This window comes from Amia ocellicauda, chromosome 14, assembly GCF_036373705.1.
Source record: "Amia ocellicauda isolate fAmiCal2 chromosome 14, fAmiCal2.hap1, whole genome shotgun sequence".
NCBI lineage: Eukaryota > Metazoa > Chordata > Actinopteri > Amiiformes > Amiidae > Amia > Amia ocellicauda.
This window is the reverse complement of record NC_089863.1, coordinates 28726659-28732676: the sequence shown is the minus strand read 5'-3', so window position 1 is coordinate 28732676 and position 6018 is coordinate 28726659.

The following is a 6018-nucleotide window of genomic DNA, read 5'->3' as shown; positions in this document are numbered from 1 at the left end:
CCCGCACCTGGCTACTATGCGCGCCCCCGAGATCATCCACACACGTGTTAGACGCGCGTTCATGCGGAGTTGGCCCAAAAAACAAACTGTAACAACGTCACCCAGCAAGATGTCAAGCCTATTATTTCCCTCCTCTGGAAGGCCGTGGTATTGTAACTACATGTGAAATGAGCAGGGCAAAACATTTCCTGTCTCTTTTATAACTGCCCACAGCAACCTCCCCCTTCCCCTGTCTCCCCCAACCCCTGTGTGTCAGTCATGTAGCACAGTGAGTCATGCAGGTTGGCTTACATTTGCTTCACTATATCACTATATTTTTCATACACCTGTCTTTTACTGGAGCATTCTAGGTACAATACCTTGCTGACGGGTACAACGGCAGTGTCCCCCAGCTGGGATGAGACCAACGACCCTCCGCTTTGGAGATCAGCATCATGACTACCAGTCCAATCTCTTCTAGAGCCCTAACACTGACATATAATAATAGAAATTATGACACAATCCATCAAATAACACCTTCAAAAAATCCAATCTTCGGCTATAATTTGGGCCCAAAACTATACTATACTATGCTATAGTCCACACAGCACTGGCTCCAGTCTGGGCCCCTATACTATACTATACTACAGACGGGTGACAAATTAAAGGAAAAACCTGAATAAATGAATGCAGGAACATAACGAATGCAAATGCCTCCAAACAGGTGTACTGCATGATACAATTAAGCAATTAACATCCTATCATGCCTGTGGCATGTATACAAATGCTGAACATGCCTAGTTTACCTTTAGAAGAAAGGATCTAAGTGCCTTTGAATGAGAGGTCATTATTGGGGCACCATATGCACTGGTGTACAGAGATGTGGGAAAAAGTGGTATGGTCAGATGAGACTTCCTTCACCATATTTACAACAAGCGGGCGACTGCATGTGTGGTGACACCAAGAGAATGGTACAGACATGACTGCTTGACCCCTAAAGTGAGGGGGTCTGGAGGCTCTGTTATGCTGTGGGGGGCATTTTCTTGGCATGGTGATCCTTTATCTTATGGTGACACATTTCTTTCCTGATGGGAGTGGCCTCTTACAGGATGACAATGCCCCCATCCACAGGGCACGAGGGTCACTGAATGGTTTGATGAGTATGAAAATGGTGTGAATCATATGCTATGGCCTTTGCAGTCACCAGATCTTAACCCAATTGAACACGCATGGGAGATTTTGGACCGACGTGTTGGACAGCGCTCTCCACCACCATCATCAAAACACCAAATGAGGGAATATCTTTTGGAAGAATGGTGTTCATCCCTCCAGTAGAGTTCAGAGACTCGTAGAATCTGTGCCAAGAGCATTGAAGCTGTTCTGTCGGTGCCCAACACCTTACTGAGACACTTGGTTGGTTTTTCCTTTAATTTGTCACCCATCTGTGTATTGCAGTCCAACAGCGCTGGCCCCTGTCTGGGCCCCACTGGTTTGCCAATATTTTTCATTTTGCAATTGGGTTTGTTGTGATCATCATTGACCAATCTTCCAAAGGATAGATCTTCTTGTGCTGCATCAATGGTGCAAACAGAACACATGTATAAAATATGAAGTGACGAGATATTGCACGAGGATGTTAGTATCTCTCACTACATGGATGTGATTTAGTGACAGGAAAACAGCTGAATGAACATCACTGAGATAAAGTATTTTAGAAAACGGCAACCGTATAACAGTTAAGGGACCTCTTTTGCAGCTCTTTTGTCTCCCCATCATACTGGTCTATTGATTGAAACAGCTTCGTCTTCATGAAAAGTTTTTACACAGCATGCCTTAATAATAAAGCTTTTTCTAAAGTGAATAAAATACTCAGATACTCAGCTCCCCCTATATGCAGTACCACGCTCCAATCTCCAATCTCCCCTGTGAAACTCCAAACACATACAATAGTAAAAATAATAATAATAGTGATAATAATAGTAATAATAATAAGAGTAACACTAATAATAATATGAAACCAATATATAGGTTAGGTACTAATCAGGACACTGGTTTTAATGTGCTAGATGTCTGAACTGCAGGAAATCTTTCACAGCTATTTCTTAACCAAGGGAATTTGCATAGTCCAAAATAAACATAGGGGAGGGGAGAGAGAGGTTAAGTATAAAGTCGTTGGGGTTACGAGCTGGAGCACAATATAGAATATAATACAGCAATATAAATCAGTACAAATTGTAGGTCAGCAGTGATAAGAGGGAGGACACTGCACAGACAGGAGGCAGTCTTACATGTGTTACTCAGAATAGCATCTTTTGGTAACTGCATTTCCATAGCCCGAATCTCTCAGGTTCACGCAGGTCCTCTGTTCCTCTGTTTAAACATGGACCCGGGTTTCCCTCCAATTGCGAGTGAAACCTTTGTCCAGCAGGGGGCTTCGAACTGTATTTTGACAGTCTTTTTCTTCTGTTTGCAGGGAGCTGTTCCACCAGGCCAGACGAGACGAGACAGGGAGATTCCAGTTCACAGAGCTGCAGAGTCCTGGGTCCTTGGAGCGGTCCGGAGGCCGAGGCAAGTGGAGATTGGGACAGACCGGGAGCGACAAGGGACCTAGCCAGAGGAGTCGGTGGACTCCTCACGGAGTGGGTCCTTACCAGAAGCCTGGCCGACCATCTACCCGGAGCCCGGCCTGACCAGGACTGCTCCCTGCTGACGTCACCAGCCAGGATCCAGGAGAGGCCTCGGATCCCAGGGACCGATCGGCGAACGTCCCTGAGGGAGGCCTCCTGCAGCCAGGGCGCGGACTTCTCCCCGCAAGGCCCGCTCCATGCAAGAGCCCCGGAGGTGAAAGCTGCTCCCCAGCCAGGTGGACTTGCCCCGACCTCCGGATTGAGAGCCTCTGGACCCTTTCCCAGGTAGGAGAGTGCAGCATGGCCCAGCGAACCGCCAGTGTGAGGCGCCACAATGCGATGCGCTTCAGCCGAGAGGCTGGAGTCGAGACCGCGGCCCTCACCCGGCTGGAGTTTAGCAGGTCCGTGCTGCAGAGGGGCCTGGGCTTCGCCCCTTCTGAGCTGAACTGCGTGGTGAAACTGCCTGGACCTAGGGACGTGTTTGAGGTGAGTTTTAAGAACCCTCAAGTGCTGGAGAGTTTTTGGAATATTTATAGAAAAAAAAGGAATGTATGCCCCTGAGTGACTTTGTAGTCAACGCCTTGACAGATAGAGAGATAAAAATCGTTACAATTCAATTCTATAATGAAACAGTGGCAGAGTATGATGTAGAGGTATGGCTGAGGAGACACTGTGAGATCCTTTCTGAAAGTAAGAGGGTCAATGATGAGGATGGGGTTTGTACTGTTGCTTGACGGTCGCAGGTGCGCCTGCAGGTGGAAGTGGCTGCCATCGGCGGAATACGCCACCTGCTGAGCACCGTAGTTTTAGGAGCAAACTGGGGGGTTGTCTTCTACCATGGCATGCCCAAACTGTGTAGGAACTGCGGGGCCCTGGGTCATTTAGCCGCAGCCTGCACTGTTATTAAGTGCAAGGTCTGCGGCGGGGAACATCTGACCAGGGCCTGCAAGCAGGAGAGGGCCTGCAACCTGTGCGGTGGGGGAGGGCACCTTTTTAGGAATTGCCCCTCCTCCTATGCAAATAGGGCGCGGGCCCTCGGGGGTAGTGGACAGGTAGAAAATCAAGTGGAGGCTCCTCCAAAGGAGATACCCCAAGATAGGGGTAGAGAGGAAACAGTCCTCAGGAGTCTCATAGGTTGCCTCTCAGACTCTGGGTCGGAAGTGGAGGCAGAGGGGGAGTGGACAGTTGTGGCAGGGAAGAGGAGAAGGGCAGAGAAGAGGAGCATGGGCAGGGGGGGAGCGAAGAGCAAGCGGATTAATTCTGCTGGCTCCCCCCCCCCCGCCAGCTCCCCCTCCCGCCGCAGAGGCCTCTCCCTCTCATTTCTATACGCCCCACTCCGAGTCCGGAGGGGGCCCTCCCCACTCCCCCCAGTGTGCAGCCTGGTGGAGGACAGGCCCCCTAATAGCAACATTCCTCCTGCCCCACGCCCTAGACTCTCTCTGGGGAGGGGACAGGTATGCCCTCCCGGCAGTAGTGGGAGAGCCGCAGGTCCTCAGGAGAGGAGAGTTAGCGCCAGTGTCTTCTGCCAAGAAGACCTCAGGGCCGCAATGGTGGAGTCACTGGTGCTAGGAGAGGAGGCCTGCGGCAGCAGACAGCCGGGAAGGGAGAGACCACCCCCTCCCCCACCATTAGTTAAAAAGACATCTAGCAGGGTCTACCCAGTCCTCTCCTCAGTTACACACAAGGCCTCTGCTCTGCCACTTGCTTGTCGGGCCTCGGCTGCAAGGGAACCAGGGAGAACCTCCAGCACCATGGGCCCTGAGCCCAGTGGAGTTTCGCCAGCCTTACCGGGTGGCGGGAGCTGAGCCCCCCCCATAGTCTTCCTAGAGGATCAAGCGGTGAGGCAAATGGTTGAAATGATGGGTGCAAGCGCTAAGCTAGGTGAGGGAGAAGAGAGAAGTGGGGAAGAGGAGGGTTTCTTTACATGATTGTTACGGAGCGGGTAATTGCCCTCACCACCATTATGGCTTTAGTTATTATATCTATATCTATCTGTGAGGAGCATTGCTGAGGTGAAAAAGAGGGCCGATGTTTTAAACTCTCTGGCTGGTATGAAAGAAGACATTATCTGTTTGCAGGAGTGCGGCATCCCGTTCCAAAAAGAATACAAAAGTACCCTAGGCGAATCTTTCTGGTCGGGGTCCAATGTGTCCCGAGTGGACGGGATTGCCGTACTCCTGAAGAACCCATTTATATCTGTTAAAAAATGTAGGGTGATAGAGGCGGGCAGGTTGGCCAGCCTCGACTTTAAATACAAGGGGGCTGTATTGAGGCTGGTCAATGTCTATGCCCCCACAAGCCAGAGAGAGAGAGTCCTCTTTCTCCCTCAGCTACGCCCGCTCCTGATCCTCACCTTACCAGTTATCATTTCAGGTGATTTCAACTGTGCTCTGAGGGATGTAGACCGGAGTAAGCCCAGCAACGATAGATCCAACAGGGACCTCACTGCGTTCGTGGAGGACTTTGAACTCTGCGATGCAGGTCGGGACCTGGTCCCCTTGTTCACCTGGGTGAGTTCTTCTGGCGCACTGGAGAGGACCGCCATGTCTTTGGAGGCGGTTTTCTTTTCAGACCACAGGCTCCTGACGACAGAGGTGCTCATCACGAGCACACGGGAGTCGGGGCCTGGGGTCTGGAAGTTCAACACCTCTCTGCTCGATGACCCTCATGTTATTAAGACCTTTAGCAGACGCCTCGAGGAGTGGAGGACCCTGAGGGACCTTTTTGATTCTCCCATAGCATGGTGGGAGATGGTGAAGAAAAGGACCAAGGGCTACTTCATTCAGTTGGGGAAACGGAAAGCTCGCGAGAGGCGGGCGAGATATTCCCATCTAAACACTCGCCTCCAGCACCTGAGTCTTTTACAGCTCAGAGGCTTCGACCTAGCTGAGGAGGTGGCCCGGGTCAAACTGAGTCTCTCCGCCCTCTATCGGGAGGAGCAAGAAAAGATCAAGGTCCTTTCCAGGGTCCTCATCATGGAGGACAATGAGAAGTGCAGCCGCTTCTTCTTCAAGAAAACGAAGGAGATGCGGCCTGCAATGTCCTCCATGATCGACTCCTCGGGGCAGGAGGTGGAGGGCAGAGAGGCTGTTGAGACAGTGGTGCGGGACTTCTACAGGGAGTTGTACGATCAGAAGGTGGTGGATCAAAATCTGATCCATCACTTTCTGTTCCTGTTGGAATCCCGCAACGAGGGGGACGAGGAGGATCCAGAGATCACCACCACTGAACTCTCCCAGGTGATAAAGAGTCTTAACTCTGGAAGGACACCGGGTCCCGATTGGATCCCTGCTGAATTCTATAAGATCTTTTGGGAGGTGCTTAAGGAAGATCTGGCTCAGGTCTTGGGGTCGATGTACAGAGAGAGTAGACTGGCCCCTTCTATGAAGAGGAGTATCCTCTCTCTTCTTCA